Here is a 21,772-nt window from a genome sequence, read left to right as displayed (position 1 = left end):
ATTGTTAACATTGTAGTTAAGCAGGCCTTTTTCTCATGCGAGGCGCAGAATGTCAACTTTATCCTGAAAATTTAGGATGCGTGCAACAATGGAATGTGGTAGGGCACCCTCTGGAGGGGGGCGAGGAGCGATGTGCGCGCTCAATAACATGGGAGAATGAGGGCGCATCTGTACCAAAAATGTCCCGCAGGCAGGAATAGAGAAATTTTTCAGGGTGGGGGCCCACCACGCGTTCCAGGAAACCTAAGAATCTACGATTGTTCCTGTGAGAACGATTTTCCAAATCGTCGATTTTGGCGCAGAGTGCCGCCATCTCGCTAGTAGTATTACGCATAGTAACTGACGGGATTCACAGTGTCCTCCAGGGTATTAATACGTTCTTCTGCATCTCCGGTTCTGTCATTCTTCTGCATCTCCGAAAAGTCCATGCGGATGGAGGCTATCTGCGTGGAGAGAGAGGCCTTGCAATCCTGAATAGCCAGCATAATGGTGGACAGTGTAGGCTCAGCAGGGGGAGAATCCACGGCCTGATTACTCTCCTCAACCTGCTAGGAATTCTGCAATAGCAGGGAGTCTTTTTGTGTGTGGAAGATAGCAGAAATTGAAGCACTCACCCCTGCAGCAGAGCTCCAGTCAACAGAGGAGGAGGCCTGCAACTTATCTGCTTGCTCTGCGTGTGTCTCTGAGCCACCTTGCCTCCGGAACCCTGCTAGTTGTTCCACCGTGGATGGGGGCCAGGGCAGCCCATATTTCACCATGTTGGCCAGCCTGATAGATGGCCACCGCTGTGGGGAATAGATCGGTACCTTTGGCGAGGGGATAGGACCCAGGATAAGGTAAGGATGGTTGTTGATAATCGGAGCTTTGAGTCTATGCGACTGCTCTCTCCACCATCAAGCCACGCGCCCTTGCGACTCCTTTTCAGTGGTAAATGTCTGGAGTGTTTACCTGAGAGGTGGTAGTTCAAGTAGGGTGAAGCGACTCCTTTTCAATAAAGATATTGTTTAGTATAAAAATAAATCCGGCCTCCTCCACCCCTTATAGCCGGCCAATTCCTCTCCTTTTTTCAAAGATGTTATTAAAGTGACACTAAACTCTGAAGCGACTTCTTTTCAGTGGTAAATGTCTGGAATGTTCATCTGAGAGGTGGTAGTTCAATCAGGGTGAAGTGACTCCTTTTCAGTGGTGAATGTCTGGAATGTTCATCTGAGAGGTGGTAATTCAATCAGGGTGAAGCGACTCCTTTTCAGTGGTAAATGTCTGGAGTGTTCACCTGAGAGGTGGTAGTTCAATCAGGGTGAAGCGACTCCTTTTCAGTGGTGAATGTCTGGAATGTTCATCTGAGAGGTGGTAGTTCAATCAGGGTGAAGCGACTCCTTTTCAAGGGTAAATGTCTGGAGTGTTCACCTGAGAGGTGGTAGTTCAATCAGGGTGAAGCGACTCCTTTTCAAGGGTAAATTTCTGAAGTGTATATATATATATATATATATATATATATATATTATTATTATTATTTTTTTAGGCATCATCTACTATAAGCAGAAACAGCAAAAAAATATACATATACATTACCCCATGTTGTTTTCAGGGGATCTGAAAGAGGATACTATACATTCTGAATATCCAGGATGGGGTCTCCATTTTCATCATTGGTGGGATCTATGCTAGAGGAAGTGATTGGGGGGATTTGTGCTGCGAGGAGATTTTTTTTTGGGGGGGGGGATTTGTGCTAGGAGGAGGGATTGGGGGGGGGTTGTGCTGGTAGGAGGGATTGGAGGGGATCTGCACTGGGAGGAGCGATTGGGGGGATTTGTTCTGGGAGGAGCGATTGGGGGGGGGTCTCACCTAGAGGTGCGATGTGGGGACTTACTGACCCCATATGTCACTGCAAAGAGGACCTGTCATGCTTATTCCTAGTACAAGGGATGTTTACAAAAAAAAAAGTTTCAAATTAGAAAGATAAAAGTAAAATTAACAATAATAAAAAAAAATGTTTAAAGCAGCCCTCTCCCCATGGGCTAGCATGCAGAAGCGAACGCATACGTAAGTCGCGGCCACATATGTAAACATGCGTGGAGTTTCGCCGTGAACGTTAGTGTGAGAGCAATAATTCTAGACCTAGTAAAAAAAAAATTCAAGTGTCGCTCATGGGGATTTTTAAGTACCGAAGTTTGGCGCCATTACATGAGTGTGTACAATTTTGAAGCATGATATGTTGGGTATCTATTTACTTGGTATAACATTATCTTTCACATTATGCAAAAAAATTGGGCTAACTTAATTGTTTTTTTTTTAAACCTTGAAACAGTTTCCTTTTCCAAAAAAAGCGTTTGAAAAATTGCTGCGTAAATACCGTGCAAGATAAAAAGTTGCAAGAACCGCTATTTTATTCTCTAGGGTCTCTGCTAAAAAAAAAACATATATAATGATGTTTGGTGGTTCTATGTCGTTTTCTAGCAAAAAAATTATGATTTTTACAAGTAGGAGAGAAATGTCAGAATTGGTCTGGTAGGCAAGTGGTTAAGCGGTTAAATTGGGGCACTGGGTGTGGGGGGGAGAAGATACATCCTGCGTCCTGGAGTCTGTCTGCACAGCAGGGAATCCTTAAAGCGGGAGTCCACCGGGATTCTGCGTTTTTTTTTTTTTTTTAAAAGCCAGCAGCTACAAATACTGCAGCTGCTGACTTTTAAAATAGTGACACTTACCTGTCCAGCGCGCCCGCGATGTCGGCACCCGAAGCCGATCGCTAGGTCGTCTGTCGGGTCCTGCCGCCGCCATCTTGGGTACGGGAATCAGGAAATGGAGCCTTTCGGCTTCATTTCCCGGTTCCCTACTGCGCATGCGCGAGCCGCGCGGCGCAATCCAGGTAACTGGATTATCCAGGTAACTGCACCCCCCTCCCCCCTGAAAGGTGCCAATTGTGGCGCCGGAGGGGGGGGGGGGATTCCGATGAGCGGAGGTCCATTTTAGGGTGGACCTCCGCTTTAAACTAATCCCCACTGAGCAGGCAGATGGCTGGTCTGTGTCCACTCCGCTTATGCAGACACAGCCCGCTTTATGGGCAGCTGAATGTAAACGGACCAACTGTCTGTCTAACCCGACTGTTATCTAATCCGCCAGATGGATGGGCAATGGATCCCGCCTGTTTTTAGTGGATAGAATGTCCATAGAGCAGACTGGAGGGTCCAATTCGGTCCTCCCGATAAACTGACTGGTGGAGCCGATCGGTCCTCTAGTGTGAAAAGAGCTTTAAAATATCCTACCCATTTTTTGTATGAAATGTCAGATTCTTACATAGTAACACTGTAGCCAAATAAATATTATATCCTTTCATAGATTTTACATATAATTAACCAATTATCTACCAGGCACTCCCCCCCCCCCTTCCTGCCCAGGCCATTTTTCAGCTTTCAGCGTGGTCACACTTTGAATGACAATTGCGCGGTCATGCTACACTGTAACCATGTCAAATTTTTATAATTTTCTTCACACAAATAGAGCTTTCTTTTGGTGGTATTTAATCACTGCTGTGAGTTTTCATGTTTTTCCTTAAAAAAAAATAAATAAATAAAAGAAAATGTTGAAAAAAAAAACATTTCTTTCTTTCAGTAAATGGGCGCTGATGAGGTAGCACTGATGTGCACTAATAGGCTGCACTGATGAGGAGGCACTAATAGCTGGCATTGATAGGTGGCACTGGTGGGCACTGATAACCAGCACTTATAGGCAGCATGGATAAGTGGCACCAATGGGTATTAATGGGTGGCACTGATGGGCTTTACTGATGGGCATCACTGATAGGCGGCACTAAAAGCCAGCACTGACTGGCAAAACTAAAGGGCACTGATTTCTGGCTGTGGTGGGCACTGATTGCTGGCACTGGTTGGTATTGGTTAGCGTGGGTTGCTGGCACTGGTGGCGCTCTAATGTAATCAGTGCCCTGATTACATCTCTCACTGTCCCCTGTGAGGAAATGCTGCTGATAGGCCCTCCTCACCACACACTCTGTCAGTGTGTGGTGAGGAGAGCGGATTACGACACTTCCTTGTTTACATGTGACCGGCTGTGATTGGACACAGTCGATCATATGATTAAAGAGCCATGTCAGCTTGATGGCGTCTTCTTTAAGACGCAGGAGTGGCCGTTCGTGTGCGCCATCATAAGACATCCACCCAGAACAAGAGCCGCACCGTCCTGCCAACATTTGACGGTGGGCAGGTAGCAAGTGGTTAAACTGTACTATGGTCATTTTAATGGATGGGCATAATTCTCAGTATCTGTTCTTATTCTGTATGTATGGACCCTGCACAGTACCACTTCTCTTGTCCCCTTTGCTGGGTATAATTCTTAGTAACTTATTATTGTATGTGACTTCATACTGTGTCACTGAATGATCCTGAGCAGGGCCACCATCAGGGTTGTACTATGGTTCTCCTGTAGGGGGCCCGGACAGCAGGCAGATTGGACGGTGGGGTGGGTAAGGGCAATTGCAGAACGATGCCCTGTGCTGCTCTCTGCAGCATCTTAAAGCCAGTTTCTCCCCTTCTCCCTCTAGCCCGGTTTTCAGCTGCTGGATGGAGAGACGCAGACAAGGCGGATCCAGGAGGGTGCTCATTTCCACACAGATTTGTGCTAAGAGGCTAAGAGTGACTGGCAGGCACTCGCATCGGTTCCAGGGCCAGCAGCGGGCGCCCCTAGGGGCCACAAAAAGAAGCGATGTAACATGACGGCGATTCGCGCAGCTCAGCCATGTTGCCACAGTCAAACTGTGGTGGCTAGTCGACAAGCGGTTAAGTGGTTAAACTGCCCTCATTTACAGACCAAAGTTCATCCCTTTGATCTAAAAGAACTAAATGTTACAATGTTTATAGTTATCTCCGCCTAAGTGCCGGTTCACACAGGGGCGGATTCAAAGTTGCCCGACTCTCGTCCGACTCTGAAGCCGCCCAGTACAGCGTGGCTTGCAAATCGACCTCTATATAGAAGTCAATGCAAGCCGCTCTGAAATCACCCCAAAGTTGTACAGGAACCTTTTTCTAAGTCGGAGCAACTTGAGTCACTCCTATTAGAACGGTTCCATTGTAATGCATGGAGCGCATGGGCTAAGTCACCTGACAGGTTGTCCCTGTGTGAACTGCCACTAAGCAATGGAAAAACACAACATGGGCAAGGGATCTAGCCCTTAGGGACTTTCAAGGTGCTGATATATCAGAATAGAAACAATATCAAATAGAAAGAAATAGCATAAAAATAACACAAATTTTTATTATACACAAGAGATACAAAACAATATAAAAAATAAAAGCACTTAATCTCATTATTTGATTAAGGATTTTGATACAGTTTATGGAGCTTATAAAATATACCACTCAACATGTTTCGCTCCGAAAATGAGCTTCCTCAGGAGTAGTTGGTATATCTAGTAGATAAACTGTAAATTAAATAAATACATACATAAATCAAAATAAATTGGGTACATACATGGATATAGTTCATGCTAACTAGCACTAAGCCAAGATAGCTTGAAGTTACAAAATACAGTAAAATATACACAAAGGTCAGGAAAAAGAGCATTGAAACACGTTTATGGTATAGACAATATATATCCAAAATGTGATCTCACCTACACACCATATTAGTAATCCAACTACGCGTTCCATCCAACTATGTTATAATGTATTGGGATCAAAGTCAAAGCCCAAAAATTTATGCAAGGGCGGTCCATATCGGAGGTCATAGGAAAGCTGCCAAAAATAGGACCTAAACAAACATAAAAGGTCTAAGTATGTGTACGCATATTAAATTGTACCGCTTTTAACTGGTTGCTGACCGCCGGCAGTCAAATGACGGCCAGGCGGCGCACCTATTGTGGCAGGAGGCCGTCATATGACGGCCTCCCGTTTAAACAGAGAATGCGTGCGATCGTGCGCGCGCATCCCTGTTTCTTCGGTGGTGGCGTGTCACGGAGACACCGCTCGCCACCGAAGGGGGTGAACAGCCATTGGTTATGGCTGTTTACCATGTGATCGGCCGTGATGAAGTCACGGCCGATCACAGATGGTCACACCCCGGCTGTGCACGGCGCATGCGCGCGATCGCACTGTGCGTGCACGTCGGTGGTGGCCTGTTCCCCGGGAACGCTGCTCGTCACCGACGCTGGTAAACAGCCATTGGCCGGCTGTTTACCCACGTAATCGGCTGTGATCCTTTCACAGCCGATCACTAAAATGTAAACAAACCGCGGTAATGAGATGTTACCGGGTTGTTCTCCTCCTCACACACCGATCGTGTGTGAGGAGGAGATTGCGGAAACATCTCGTTACCGCCTAGTGTACACCAATCCCACTGATTGCCCCCCCCAATAAAGAGGACCTGTCACCACCCCTCATAGTACCTGTCAATCACAGTCCATCAGAGTACCTGTCACAGTCCATCAGAGTATTTGAGTACCTGTCACAGCCAATCAGAGTACCCGAGAACCTGTCTCAGTCCATCTGAGTACCCGAGTACCTGTCACAGTCCATCAGAGTACCCGAGTACCTGTCCCAGCCCATCAGAGTACCCTAGTACCTGTCCCAGCCCATCAGAGTACCCAAGTACCTGTCACGGCACATCAGAGTACCCGAGTACCTGTCACGCAACATCAGAGTACCCGAGTACCTGTCACGGCACATCAGGGTACCCAAGTACCTGTCACGGCACATCAGAGTACCCGAGTACCTGTCACGGCACATCAGAGTACCCGAGTACCTGTCACGGCACATCAGGGTACCCGAGTACCTGTCACGGTCCATCAGAGTACCAGAGTACCTGTCACGGTCCATCAGAGTACCCGAGTACCTGTCACGGTCCATCAGAGTACCCGAGTACCTGTCACAGTCCATCAGAGTACCCGAGTACCTTTCACAGTCCATCAGGGTACCCGAGTACCTGTCACAGTCCATCAGAGTACCCGAGTACCTGTCACAGTCCATCATGGTACCCAAGTATCTTTCACGGTCCAACAGTGTACCCGAGTACCTGTCACAGCCCATCAAAATACCCGAGTACCTGTCACAGCCCATCAAAGTACCCGAGTAGCTGTCACAGCCCATCAGAGTACCCGAGTACCTGTCACAGCCCATCTGAGTACCCGAGTACCTGTCACAGTTCATCTGAGTACCCGAGTACCTGTCACAGTTCATCTGAGTACCTGAGTACCTGTCACAGTTCATCTCAGTACCCGAGTACCTGTCACAGTCCATATGAGTACCTGAGTACCTGTCACAGTTCATCTCAGTACCCGAGTACCTGTCACAGTCCATATGAGTACCTGTCACCGCCCTTCAGAGTACCCAAATACCAGTCACCAAGCCATCAGAGTACCTGTCACGTGGCCATCAGAGTACCCGTGTACCTGTCACGTGGCCATCAGAGTACCCGAGTACCTGTCACCAGGCCATCAGAGTACCAGAGTACCTATCTCCAGCCCATCAGAGTACCCGAGTACCTGTCACCAGGCCATCAGAGTACCCGAGTACCTATCTCCAGCCCATCAGAGTACCCGAGTACCTATTTGCAGCCCTATGTCTCATAGAATATACGTTGGGGTGTTTTCTTTCCAAAATGGGGTCATTTTGTGGGTAATTTCACTGTCCTGGTGCTCCAGGACCTTCAAAAGTGTGATGGGTAGGAATGAAATGAGATGTGTCATTTATGCTCCTAGAACGCCTGAACGTACTACTTCAATGTTCAGCCTCTCTATGTGGCCAGGCTGTGTAAAAGTCCTACACATGTGGTATCACCATACTCGGGAGGAGTAGCAGAATGTGTTTTGGGTTGTAATTTTTGCTATATACATGCTATGTGTTAGAAATATCTTATAAATTGACAATTTTGTGTAAAAAAAAATGCGTTTTAATTTTTTTCCACATATTCCAAAAACTTCTGGAAAAAAATTAACTGTTCAAAAGACTCATTATGCCTCACAGATTATACGTTGGGGTGTTTGCTTTCCAAAATGGGGTAATTTTATGGGCAATTCCATTATCCTGGTACTCCAGGGCCTTCAAAAGTGTAATAGGTGGTTGAGAAATGAGATGCGTAATTTTTGCTCGTAGAACGTCTGAAGGTACTGCATCAATGTTGGTGCTCTGTATGTAGCCAGGCTGTGTAAAAGTCTCACACATGTGGTATTGCCGTACTCTGGAAGAGTAGAAGAATGTATTTTGGGGTGTAATTTGTTGTATGCATATGCTGTGTGTGAGAAATAACCTGATAATATGACAATTTTGTAAAAAAACAAAATAATAAAAAAAAAAATCTTCATTTTGCAAAGAATTGTGGGAAAAAATGACAACTTAAAAAACTCATCATGCTACTTACTTAATACCTTGGAATGTCTACTTTGTAAAAAGGGGTCATTTGGGGGGTATTTGTACTTTCCTGACTTGTTAGTGTCTCAAGAAATGAGATACACCTGATGTACTGAAGGCCTGATCAGATGTGATCAATTTTCAGCGATTGGCACCATAGTTTGTAGACTCTATAACTTTCACAAAGACCAAATAATATACACTAATGTGGGTTATTTTTACCAAAGATATGTAGCAGTATAAATTTTGGCCAAAACGTATGAAGAAAAATTACTAATTAGCAAAAATTTATGACAGAAACAAAGAAAAAGGCATTTTTTTCACAAAATTTACGTTTTATTTTATTTATAGCACAAAAAATAAAAAACTCACTAGTGATTAAATACCACTAAAAGAAAGCTCTATTTATGTGGAAAAAAGGACGTATGGGTACAGTGTTGGATGACTGAGTAATTGCCATTCAAACTGGGAGAGCGCTGAAAGCTGAAAATTGGTCTGGTCAGGAAGGGGGTGTAACTGCACTGTATTGAGGTGGTTAAAAAGCATAGGTAAATATGCCGTTACCTAAATCTAGTAGAACAATAGGGTCAGCCAAGGCTCAGCTTATATGAACTTGCTGGTTCAAATTCAATAGTTGAAACGTGATTTGTGCAGTGAAAAACAGATGGACAGGAGCCCCTGCAATATTGATTGAATAAAAAAATAAATCAATAGAAAGAAAACAACCTACAAAAGGCAGATATTGTCCTAGGTACAAGGTATTCACACGTATAAGGGACACCAACTACCCATTAAACATACCTGACAATCGGTAAACAAGAATTTTGCTGGGAGCACAATAAAGTGTGCTGGGTCACAGAGTTCAATCTCCTCCAGTTGCAAAAAACAGACAGGCAGAGCAATTGACGGTCTGAATGACCGCATTTAAGCAGCCCTCCCAGCCCGGCGGCGTCTGACGTCACCACCGGGCTGCAGACAATCATGAAGGAAAAGCTGTGTGCGAAAGATGGACCAAAATGGCGTCGGAACGGCGTCGAATCCACATATAGTAAAGTAGCATCGAACGGTATCGAATAATTGAGTAGAGGAGTATGGCGAAATGTACCATAGTGACGGCGTATAGCGTCGAGTTTGCATTTTCTTACTATCAAAGCCATGGTTCATGCCAATATCGCGACTTATTGGTGTTTCCATGCGTTTTTTGGCTATGAGAGAGACATGGTCTCTGATTCTGCAAAAAAATTGTCTTTTAGTTTTACCAACGTAAAACGCGCCGCATTCACACTGCATTATATAAACAATGCCCGTGGATTGGCGATTAACAGAAAAATTGGGCTTGAATCTCCGACCATTGGGTAGGGTAAAGGTGCTTGCTGCATAGATGTACCTGCAGAAACTGCACCTATGGCACAGTCTTGAGCCTAAACTTGAGGTTGAAGCCCTTACATCAGAAGGAGAAAAGTGGCTCTGGGTCAACTTATCCTTAAGGGATCGAGATCGTCGATATGTAATCTCCGGATATGGTTTTAAGTGTTTGGCCACTTTGTCATCACCTGAGAGAAGATGCCAATATTTATTTAAAATATTGTGAACTTGTTTATGTTGGCCCGAGAAGGTCGTAACTAACCTAACTCCAGAGTCCCATTGACGTTTGATTTTGGCTTTATGTAACAACGAATGTCTGTGTTGATTTTTAGCTCTAGAGTATGCCTTTTTGAGGCAACTACGGCTATAACCTTGTTGTAGTAATCATTGAAATAATAGTTGGGCTTCTCTCTCAAAATCTGCATTAGAACTGCAATTTCTTTTTAATCGCAGATATTGCCCATATGGGACACTAGTCACCAAGGGTGCTGGATGTGAAGAAGTAGCATGTAACAGAGTGTTCCCCGATGAGGGTTTCCGGTAGAGAGTAGTGCCAATACTCCCATCCTCCTCTACAAAAATTTGGACGTCTAGAAAAGTCAACCTAGATTGACTGAACTCATAAGTAAAACTCAAATTGAAATTGTTAATTTTGAGACTTTCCAGAAACTCAAGCAGAGATGCTTGTGTACCCGACCAGATAAAGAATATGTCGTCTATAAAGCGACGCCATACCGGTAGGTATTCCATATAGGCCTGCATGTCATCTCGATAGAATAAACTGCATTCCCACCCCCCCAGGTACAGGTTGGCGTATGAGGGCGCACATTTAGTCCCCATAGCCACCCCCTGCACCTGGAGGAAGTGGGAATCGCCAAATAAAAAGATGTTATTAGTCAGGATAAAGCCCAACAATTGCAAAATGAATGCATTGTATTGAGGGGAACTGTTAGTGCTCTCACCAATAAAACCCTCTACAACTGCCAAACCCCGGTCATGGGGGATGGAGTTGTAGAGGGCCTCCACATCCAAAGAGACTAACCAAGAGCCCCGTTGGATGACTATGCCATCCAGAGCCCTGAGTAGGTCCCTAGTATCCTGGAGATATGATGACAATCCCTCAACATGAGGTCTGAGAAAGTCATTGACTAGTTGGCTCGCTTTTTCAGTTAAAGACCCGTTGCCGGACACTATGGGGCACCCAGGAGGTTTAATAGGATTCTTATGTACCTTCGGAAGAGAATACAGAGTAGGCGTACGTGGAGGTGTTACATTTAGAAATTCCCACGTCTTTTTAGTGATCAGACCTGAGCGATAGGCAGATCCATTCAGATAGGAATATCTAGTAGAGACTAGAGTCAAATGACTGGCAGAAACTTTTCTGTACCATTGTCGATTGCCAAGGATATCATGAACCATGGCTTCATACTGTTGAACATCCATGATTACCAAATTGCCCCCCTTGTCCGAGGGTTTGATGATTATCTGGGAATTATGCTGCAGAGATTTTAGAGCATCTATCTGGGATGGAGTTAAATTGTGATTTGAAGGATTCTTCCATCTAACTTTGGAAATTTCCTTAGTGACTTGGCATGTAAAAGCCCACACATTGGGATTTCCCTGCAGGGAAGGAAAGGTACGAGATTTAAGATTATATTCAGTTGGCTGAGATGGTTTGACCCCATGGGAGGGGGGGAGCACCGGAAGACGCGAAGGGGGAGCACTCAAGCACATCGCTAAGTTTGCCTCCTCCTCCAAGTCCGTTTCCTCGATGCCCCCCTCCTCCCACAGGTCCATAAGGTCCTCCATAGCTTTGATGTCATTGATAGTAAGTTCCTTCCAGGCAGGGTCGTCCAAGGCATGTGCTTGGCCGTCTGGCTTGTCAAATAGGATCTTGAACATAAGTTTTCATGCAAACAGATTTATGTCTTTGATAAGTTCAAATGGATAAATGTTTTTTGTACAGGGCAAAATGCAAGCCCCAATTTAAGTACTGATAATTGCTCATTAGAAAGTGGAAACCAGGACAGATTAATTATTTCAAATTGGTCTTGAGGGATTTTTGGGGCTCGTGATTCATTGTTTTTCTCGAGTCCGAAACCGGTTGTGTAAAAATCGGTGCAGGACGAAAATCCGGTTGTGACAGAGTAAAAGAATTAGAATTCGTATTGCTTACCTGTGTCCGTGATGGTGAAAGTAAAGCAGAGGAACCATCAGGTTCAGAGGAACCTGATGCGTGAGTGGAAGTGTTTTTAGCAGAGCCTGCTCTAGTGGACATTTTAGTGCCCGTAGTGCGTTTAGTGGTACCCGAAGGTGCATTATCTGATATAGATGCTCTAAAATCTCTGCAGCATAATTCCCAGATAATCATCAAACCCTCGGACAAGGGGGGCAATTTAGTAATCATGGATGTTCAACAGTATGAAGCCATGGTTCATGATATCCTTGGCAATCGACAATGGTACAGAAAAGTTTCTGCCAGTCATTTGACTCTAGTCTCTACTAGATATTCCTATCTGATTGGATCTGCCTATCGCTCAGGTCTGATCACTAAAAAGACTTGGGAATTTCTAAATGTAACCTCTCCACGTACACCTACTCTGTATGCTCTTCCGAAGGTACATAAGAATCCTCTTAAACCTCCTGGGCGCCCCATAGTGCCTGGCAACGGGTCTTTAACTGAAAAAGCGAGCCAACTAGTCGATGACTTTCTCAGACCTCATGTTTAGGGATTGTCATCATATCTCCAGGATACTAGGGACCTACTCAGGGCTCTGGATGGCATAGTCATCCAACGGGGCTCTTGGTTAGTCTCTTTGGATGTGGAGGCCCTCTACAACTCCATCCCCCATGACCGGGGTTTGGCAGTTGTAGAGAGCTTTATTGGTGAGAGCACTAACAGTTCCCCTCAATACAATGCATTCATTTTGCAATTTTTGGGCTTTATCCTGACTAATAACATCTTTTTATTTGGCGATTCCCACTTCCTCCAGGTGCAGGGGGTGGTTATGGGAACTAAATGTGTGCCCTCATATGCCAACCTGTACCTGGGGGGGGTGGGAACGCAGTTTATTCTATCGAGATGACATGCAGGCCTATATGGAATACCTACCGGTATGGCGTCGCTTTATAGACAACATATTCTTTATCTGGTCGGGTACACAAGCATCTCTGCTTGAGTTTCTGGAAAGTCTCAAAATTAACAATTTCAATTTGAGTTTTACTTATGAGTTCAGTCAATCTAGGTTGACTTTTCTAGACGTCCAAATTTTAGTAGAGGAGGATGGGAGTATTGGCACTACTCTCTACCGGAAACCCTCATCGGGGAACACTCTGTTACATGCTACTTCTTCACATCCAGCACCCTTGGTGACTAGTGTCCCGTATGGGCAATATCTGCGATTAAAAAGAAATTGCAGTTCTAATGCAGATTTTGAGAGAGAAGCCCAACTATTATTTCAACGATTACTACAACGAGGTTATAGCCGTAGTTGCCTCAAAAAGGCATACTCTAGAGCTAAAAATCAACACAGACATTCGTTGTTACATAAAGCCAAAATCAAACGTCAATGGGACTCTGGAGTTAGGTTAGTTACGACCTTCTCGGGCCAACATAAACAAGTTCACAATATTTTAAATAAATATTGGCATCTTCTCTTAGGTGATGACAAAGTGGCCAAACACTTAAAACCATATCCGGAGATTACATATCGACGATCTCGATCCCTTAAGGATAAGTTGACCCAGAGCCACTTTTCTCCTTCTGATGTAAGGGCTTCAACCTCAAGTTTAGGCTCAAGACTGTGCCATAGGTGCAGTTTCTGCAGGTACATCTATGCAGCAAGCACCTTTACCCTACCCAATGGTCGGAGATTCAAGCCCAATTTTTCTGTTAATCGCCAATCCACGGGCATTGTTTATATAATGCAGTGTGAATGCGGCGCGTTTTACGTTGATAAAACTAAAAGACAATTTTTTTGCAGAATCAGAGACCATGTCTCTCGCATGGAAACACCAATAAGTCGCCATATTGGCATGAACCATGGCTTTGATAGTAAGAAAATGCATTTCTTTACATTAGAGTATGTTCCCCCGAGCCCCAGAGGGGGCAACTATGACAGAATTCTGCTGCAACGAGAAACCAAATGGATATATGAATTATCTGCTTTGCAATATCCTGGATTAAATGATGCGACAAGCTTCAAATGGTTTTTTATTTTTTATTTTATTTTTTTCATCCTTAATGTGATCTATATACCCCACCGAATAGCCGATTTCAAATTTACATTTCTATATTTTCAAATTTATGCGGGTATGTGTCCTTTTTTCAATGTGAGGTCATACGGACAACCCGGGCATTCTGTCAGGTAATGAGGGGTCAGCCATTTCCCTAGACGGTTTGCCCTTTTAATAGGGATAAGTCTGTCAGGTGTGGTCGGTGGGATCTATGGCGTGATAAAAAAGACCAATCTAACACCTTTGTTGTAACTCAGTATGGGCAGGGTGATAGTCCCTAGCTAGATTCGAACTTTTAATTGTTTAAGAGTGGTTAGAATGGTTTTCTGATCCTTAGGGGTCTTTTGGTTTTCATTTCCTGCTCTGATCGTTGGATTTTTTGTATATATGTTAAATATTTCCGGGGTAGCCGGACTTTGAGGGGGAGGACTGGGATGACATGTGGGATTACCCGTTCCAGACGCTGGTATCAGCTAGAGACAGACTTATCCAGTTTAAAATCCTGCATAGAGTATATTACACCCCAGCCAGATTGGCCAGAATGTATGGTACGGGTGCCGGGGGGTGCTGGCGTTGTACAGCCGACCGAGCTGACTTTGATCATGTGTTTTGGCAGTGTCCGCAGATTGAGGAGTTCTGGAGGGGAGTGACGCAAGTTATACAATCGGTACTTTCGGTGCCAATCCCAGTCACGGTTGCGGCATGTTTGCTCGGACTGGTGGGGGAGTTGGCACCTCGAAAGGTGCAGAGGACTCTGATCTCTCTGACGTTATTTTATGCACGTAAAGCTATCCTTTTGTGTTGGAAGAAACCTGATCCTCCTACAGTGTCTTATTGGAAGGGTTTAGTTAATAAAGCTCTGCCGTTCTACAAAGCAACATATCTCAGTAGAGGATGTCCCAATAAATTTGAGAGAGTGTGGCGGTGTTGGCTTGATGCCACAGATACTGTGATCTAATCGCTAGGTGGGGGGAGAACTCCTTGAGAGTCGGGTAAAGGACGGGGCAGGGAGTCGCTACACTTAGGTTGACTCCCGTCCCCGTCGCGGGTCTTGGGAAAATTATTCAATTATTAACGGTATAAGATATGTTTTTTCTATGTGAAGTACTGTTGGTGAACATGGATTACGATCAGAAGTTGATCGGGGGGCTGCACAGGGGGGAGAGGGTGGGAAGGGGGGGGGGGACTGGGGTTTTTGGGACCCTTTGTATGTTCTGTATGTGTTTTAAAACTTTTCAATAAAAATAAATTTTCAAAAAAAATAATATTTCCGGGGTAGGCTGTCTCTTGTGGCATGTGACGTTTCGTTTCAGCATCGGTACTGTTGGTGTGATTTCTTCACTTTACCTTTTCGATTGGCTATTTAAGACATGGGGACTTCCGGGTATTGGCGCAGATTAGGCGCCATCTTGTTGTACCTTGTGAGCAAAAAACTCGACGCTATTCGACGTCACTATGGTACATTTCGCCATACTCCTCTACTCAATTATTCGATACCGTTCGATGCTACTTTACTATATGTGGATTCGACGCCGTTCCGACGCCATTTTGGTCCATCTTTCGCACACAGCTTTTCCTTAATGATTGTCCGCAGCCCGGTGGTGACGTCAGACGCCGCCGGGCTGGGAGGGCTGCTTAAATGCGGTCATTCAGACCGCCAATTGCTCTGCCTGTCTGTTTTTTGCAACTGGAGGAGATTGAACTCTGTGACCCAGCACACTTTATTGTGCTCCCAGCAGAATTCTTGTTTACCGATTGTCAGGTATGTTTAATGGGTAGTTGGTGTCCCTTATACGGGTGAATACCTTGTACCTAGGACAATATCTGCCTTTTGTGGGTTGTTTTCTTTCTATTGATTTATTTTTTTATTCAATCAATATTGCAGGGGCTCCTGTCCATCTGTTTTTCACTGCACAAATCACGTTTCAACTATTGAATTTGAACCAGCAAGTTCATATAAGCTGAGCCTTGGCTGACCCTATTGTTCTACTAGATTTAGGTAACGGCATATTTGCCTATGCTTTTTAAACGGGGTGCGATTTAATATGCGTACAGATACTTAGACCTTTTATGTTTGTTTAGGTCCTATTTTTGGCAGCTTTCCTATGACCTCCGATATGGACCGCCCTTGCATCAATTTTTGGGCTTTGACTTTGATCCCAATACATAAGAACATAGTCGGATGGGACGCGCAGTTGTATTACTAATATGGTGTGTAGGTGAGATCAAATTTTGGATATATATTGTCTATTAGACATGTGCATTCGTTTTCGTCCGAATGCATTTTCGTCCGAATTTCAGCTATTTTCGTTTTGACAAACGATAACGAAAGCACAAAATCCGAAAAATGGAAGATCCGACATAAATAAATGCTTTATTTTCGTTTTCATTGTTACAACAGTTCGATATAGAATAGGAGATTCGACATGACTCTGACAACAATCTGTGTCTATAGAACCTGTGGTCGAATGTGCTTAACCTTACTCCTATTAGTCCAAGATTATATAGAGAAAATATTCGACAGAGAAAAAAGATTTGACAGAGAGAAAAGATTCTGCAAGTTACTGTCCTAAAAAGTGTTTGGGGACCCGGGTCCTGCCCCAAGGGACATGTATCAATGCAAAAAAAAGTTTTAAAAATGGCCGTTTTTTCGGGAGCAGTGATTTTAATAATGATTAAAGTGAAACAATAAAAGTGTAATATTCCTTTAAATTTCGTAGGGGGGGGGGGGGTTGTCTATAGTATGCCTGTGAAGGGGCGCATGTTTCCGTGCTTAGAATTGTCCCTGCACAAAGTGTCATTTATGCAGGAAAAAAAGTCCTTTAAAATCACTCGCAGCTATTATGAATTGTCAGCTCCGTAATACAGAGAACACTCATTGAAAGTCATTGATAAAAAAATAAATAAATACATTTAAAAAAAAGCGTGGGGGTCCCCCAAATTCAATTACCAGGCCCTTCAGGTCTGGTATGGATATTAAGGGGAACCCTGCCTCAAATTTAAGAAAAAATTTGACGTGGGGTTCCCCCTAAATATCCATAACCAGACCCTTCAGGTCTGGTATGGATATTAAGGGGAACCCCGCATCAAATTTAAAAAAAAATTGACGTGGGGGTCCCCCTAAAAATCCATACCAGACCCTTTATCCGAGCACGCAACCTGGCAGGCCGCAGGAAAAGAGGGGGGGACGAGAGAGCGCCCCCCCTCCCTCCTGAACCGTACCAGGCCACATGCCCTCAACATTGGGAGGATGCTTTGGGGGTCCGTGACCCCTCAAAGCACCTTGTCCCCATGTTGATAAGGACAAGGGCCTCATCCCCACAACCCTGGCCGGTGGTTGTGGAGGTCTGCGGGCGGGGGGCTTATCAGAATCTGGAAGCCCCCTTTAACAAGGGGACCCCCAGATCCCGGCCCCCCCGTTTGAAATGGTAAGGGGGGTACAAAAGTACCCCTACCATTTCACAAAGAAAGTGTAAAAAATGGTTAAATAAAACAAACACACTTTTGAAAAATTCCTTTATTAAAAATAAAAAAATAAAAAAAAGATTTCAGCGGCGGTAATCCACTCTTGCTATCCAGCGACGGACGGTCATCTCTCCAGCGATGTCTCATGTCATCCAGCGCAGCGATCCTCCATCCTTCTTCTGTCTCCTCCACGGAGACACTGCAGGCATTCCGGCGGCTGACGTTTCTTATATACGGAGGGCGGGGCCACCCGTCACCTGACCCCGCCCCCCTCTGACGCAAGGGGAAACCCGGGGTTCCCTGTGACGTAGGGGTGACCCGCACCCCTCTGATGTAACACAGGCAGGTTTCCGTTACATCAGAGGGGGGCGGGGTCACCCATACGTCACGGGGAACCTCGGGTTTCCCCTTGCGTCAGAGGGGGGCGGGGTCAGGTGACGGGTGGCCCCGCCCTCCGTATATAAGAAACGTCAGCCGCCGGAATGCCTGCAGTGTCTCCGTGGAGGAGACAGAAGAAGGATGGAGGATCGCTGCGCTGGATGACATGAGACATCGCTGGAGAGATGACCGTCCGTCGCTGGATAGCAAGAGTGGATTACCGCCGCTGGAATCTTTTTTTTATTTTTTTATTTTTAATAAAGGAATTTTTCAAAAGTGTGTTTGTTTTATTTAACCATTTTTTACACTTTCTTTGTGAAATGGTAGGGGTACTTTTGTACCCCCTTACCATTTCAAACAGGGGGGGGGCTGGGATCTGGGGGTCCCCTTGTTAAAGGGGGCTTTCAGATTCTGATAAGCCCCCCGCCCGCAGACCTCCACAACCACCGGCCAGGGTTGTGGGGATGAGGCCCTTGTCCTCATCAACATGGGGACAAGGTGCTTTGAGGGGTCACGGACCCCCAAAGCATCCTCCCAATGTTGAGGGCATGTGGCCTGGTACGGTTCAGGAGGGAGGGGGGGCCGCTCTCTCGTCCCCCCCTCTTTTCCTGCGGCCTGCCAGGTTGCGTGCTCGGATAAAGGGTCTGGTATGGATTTTTAGGGGGAACCCCACGTCAATTTTTTTTTAAATTTGACGCGGGGTTCCCCTTAATATCCATACCAGACCTGAAGGGTCTGGTTATGGATATTTAGGGGGAACCCCACGTCAAATTTTTTCTTAAATTTGAGGCAGGGTTCTCCTTAATATCCATACCAGACCTGAAGGGCCTGGTAATTGAATTTGGGGGACCCCCACGCTTTTTTTTTTATTTATTTATTTCTTTTTTTATCAATGACTTTCAATGAGTGTTCTCTGTATTACGGGAGCCGACAATTCATTATAGCTGCGAGTGATTTTAAAGGACTTTTTTTCCTGCATAAATGACACTTTGTGCTGGGACAGTTCTAAGCACGGGAAACATGCGCCCCTTCACAGGCACACTATAGACAACCCCCCCCTACGAAATTTAAAGGAATATTACACTTTTATTGTTTCACTTTAATCATTATTAAAATAACTGTTCCCGAAAAAACGGCCGTTTTTAAAACTTTTTTTTGCATTGAAACATGTCCCCTGGGGCAGGACCCGGGTCCCCAAACACTTTTTAGGACAGTAACTTGCAAATTAGCCTTTAAAATTAGCACTTTAGATTTTGAACGTTGGAGTCCCATAGACTTTAATAGGGTTCTAAAGTATGCTATATAGTTAGCTCCGTCGAATCTTCTTTATACATTCGACAGACACCAAAAGCCTTCCAAGACAGATTCGACCGTAATTCATGTGGATTTTCGGACGAATGCAATTTTTGAACGAAAAACGAAATAAATAAAAACGAATTTCGGGAGTAACTAAATAAATTAAGTTTTCGGACGAAAACGAAATTCCGAAACGAAATATTTTACTCTGCACATTGTCTTTACCATAAACATGTGTTTCAATGCTCTTTTTCCTGACCTTTGTGTATATTTTACTGTTTTTTGTAACTTCAAGCTATCTTGGCTTAGTGCTAGTTAGCATGAACTATATCCATGTATGTACCCAATTTATTTTGATTTATGTATGTATTTATTTAATTTACAGTTTATCTACTAGATATACCAACTACTCCTGAGGAAGCTCATGTTCGGAGCGAAACATGTTGAGTGGTATATTTTATAAGCTCCATAAACTGTATCAAAATCCTTAATCAAATAATGTGATTAAGTGCTTTTATTTTTTATATTGTTTTGTATCTCTTGTGTATAATAAAAATTTGTGTTATTTTTATGCTATTTCTTTCTATTTGATATTGTTTCTATTCTGATATATCAGCACCTTGAAAGTCCCTAAGGGCTAGATCCCTTGCCCATGTTGTGTTTTTCCATATATATTGGGATGTGGTGCTAAGAGTCATCCAGGTTATACCTCCTTTATGTATATTTTGCCACTAAGCGATGTTGTGATAAACTTGGCAGGCTGCCTGTTTTTTTTGGCAGCTGTCAGCTATGACCAGAGAACTCTCTGCATTGAATCAAGGAAATTTTAAGATCGTGAGGGGAGTAGAATCGCGATCTTGATTCTTTGAAAATGAATCGTGCAGCTCTACCTGGATGCACAAAGTAGTTGTGACAATGTGTATGGTTTTACTAACACATGTCAAAGTTGCAAAATTGTGCTTAGGCGTTAACATTTGTTTTACTTTTAGGCACGAAAGGGAGTAATGAAAACCCAAACGTGGCTAGCAGACGCACGTTTTGTTGTGTGACAAATCAGTCAGTACAAAAATGCGCAAAGCTCACTGCTCAAAAAAAAATAAATGAAAAAAGGGAGCTACTTAAGGATGTTTGTTGTGCGTAGAGCAGCCCATTCAAGTAAATGGCCCTATGCTGTTGCGCAGAAAACACACAAAACAAGCACAAAAACCCCCCCCCAAAAAAAAAAACACACACTTACAGGTTGTGCAGGTTCCTATGCTGTTGCGCGAAAAAAAAATGCACATGCTGTGAATGGGGCCTCAGCTTTTTCTTACAATTTCTTCCCTACTTTAACCACTTGCGGACTGCCCACTGTACATTTACTGCGGCAGGGTGGCCATTCTGCGCCAGATCACATACCTAGTATGTAATCTGACACTTCCGGATCTGGGGCGTGCGCAGGCTGTCGGCCACCCATTCCTTCTGTGATGTTACACAACAGGAGACCAGCAAAGGGTACCATGGACTCGATGTCCACTGGCACCCGCCGTTTACACAAAGCTCAGGCAGAACGACAATCTGCCTATGTAAACAAGGCAGATTGTCGTTCTGTCAGAAGGGAAGGCATTGATCCTGTGTTTCTGCAAAGCAGGAACATGGATCTTTGCCTTCTCCTAGTCAAAGCACCTGCACCACAGTGAGTAAGCACAACCTAGGCACACAGTTAACCCTTAGATCACCCCTGATCTTAACCCCTTTGCAGCCAGTGTCACGAGTACAGTGACAGTGCATATTTTTTTTTAGCACTGATCACTGTAATAGCATCACTGGTCCCCAAAAAGTGTCAGATTTGTCTGCCATAAGATTGAAGTCCCAACATAAGTTGCTGATTTCCACCATTACTAGTAAAATAAATAGAAAATAAATATATCCCATAGTTTGTAGATGCTAGAAATTTTGCACAAACGAATATATGAATATATGAAATGAATATATACTCTTATTGGGATTATTTTTTTAACCAAAATTATGTAGAATACGCCGCCCTTTCCCGCCTCCTTGTGACGCGGGAGGGGCGGACCTCTGGTCCCTGCCTGCCAGCATCACGCTGTGGACGCCAGGAGTGCTCTGTCCTTTGTGGCGATGCACTGCTGGCGATATGTCATCCCTTGGCTTGGACACACTGAGGAGATGGACTGGCGATAATCGCCGGACGGCTGAGCCGCCCAGATGAAAGCATTCCTCTCGTCGGTGTTGTCTCGGCCAGCGTGGTGCTGGGGGCGGGACAAAAAGCGGTGCACCTATTTAGGCATTTCCTCAGTTAGGTTCACACACCATCTTCTGCTCTACTTGACAGATCATATTCACTTTTTTATGGCCCACTTTTTGGCTATAGGTACACTTAAAAGAAAAAAAAATTTTATTTTTTTTTCCACTTTGTTGATACACTAACATACACACATTATTAATATAATATATATTTATTTTTTTTTCCAATTATTTTCACTTAGGCTCCCTTCTGGGATTTTCATTCACACCTCACACATGCACATTTTCACTTTGGAGGTGCCTGTGGTGGGTGTTATCGCCCATGCTGGCCTTTGTGGTGACCGGGAGTTTTGCTCTGTGATGTTGTGGCGATCCTCGATGCTAATCTGCTGGTGTGTGGGTGCAGACGTGAGTTGGATGCATAGCTCTCA

The sequence above is a fragment of the Lithobates pipiens genome, unplaced genomic scaffold (assembly GCF_037356315.1).
Source record: "Lithobates pipiens isolate NorthernLeopardFrog02 unplaced genomic scaffold, aLitPip1_a1.2 Scaffold_13, whole genome shotgun sequence".
Lineage (NCBI taxonomy): Eukaryota > Metazoa > Chordata > Amphibia > Anura > Ranidae > Lithobates > Lithobates pipiens.
The sequence above is the reverse complement of the archived record's forward strand: the minus strand, read 5'-3'. Positions refer to the sequence as shown.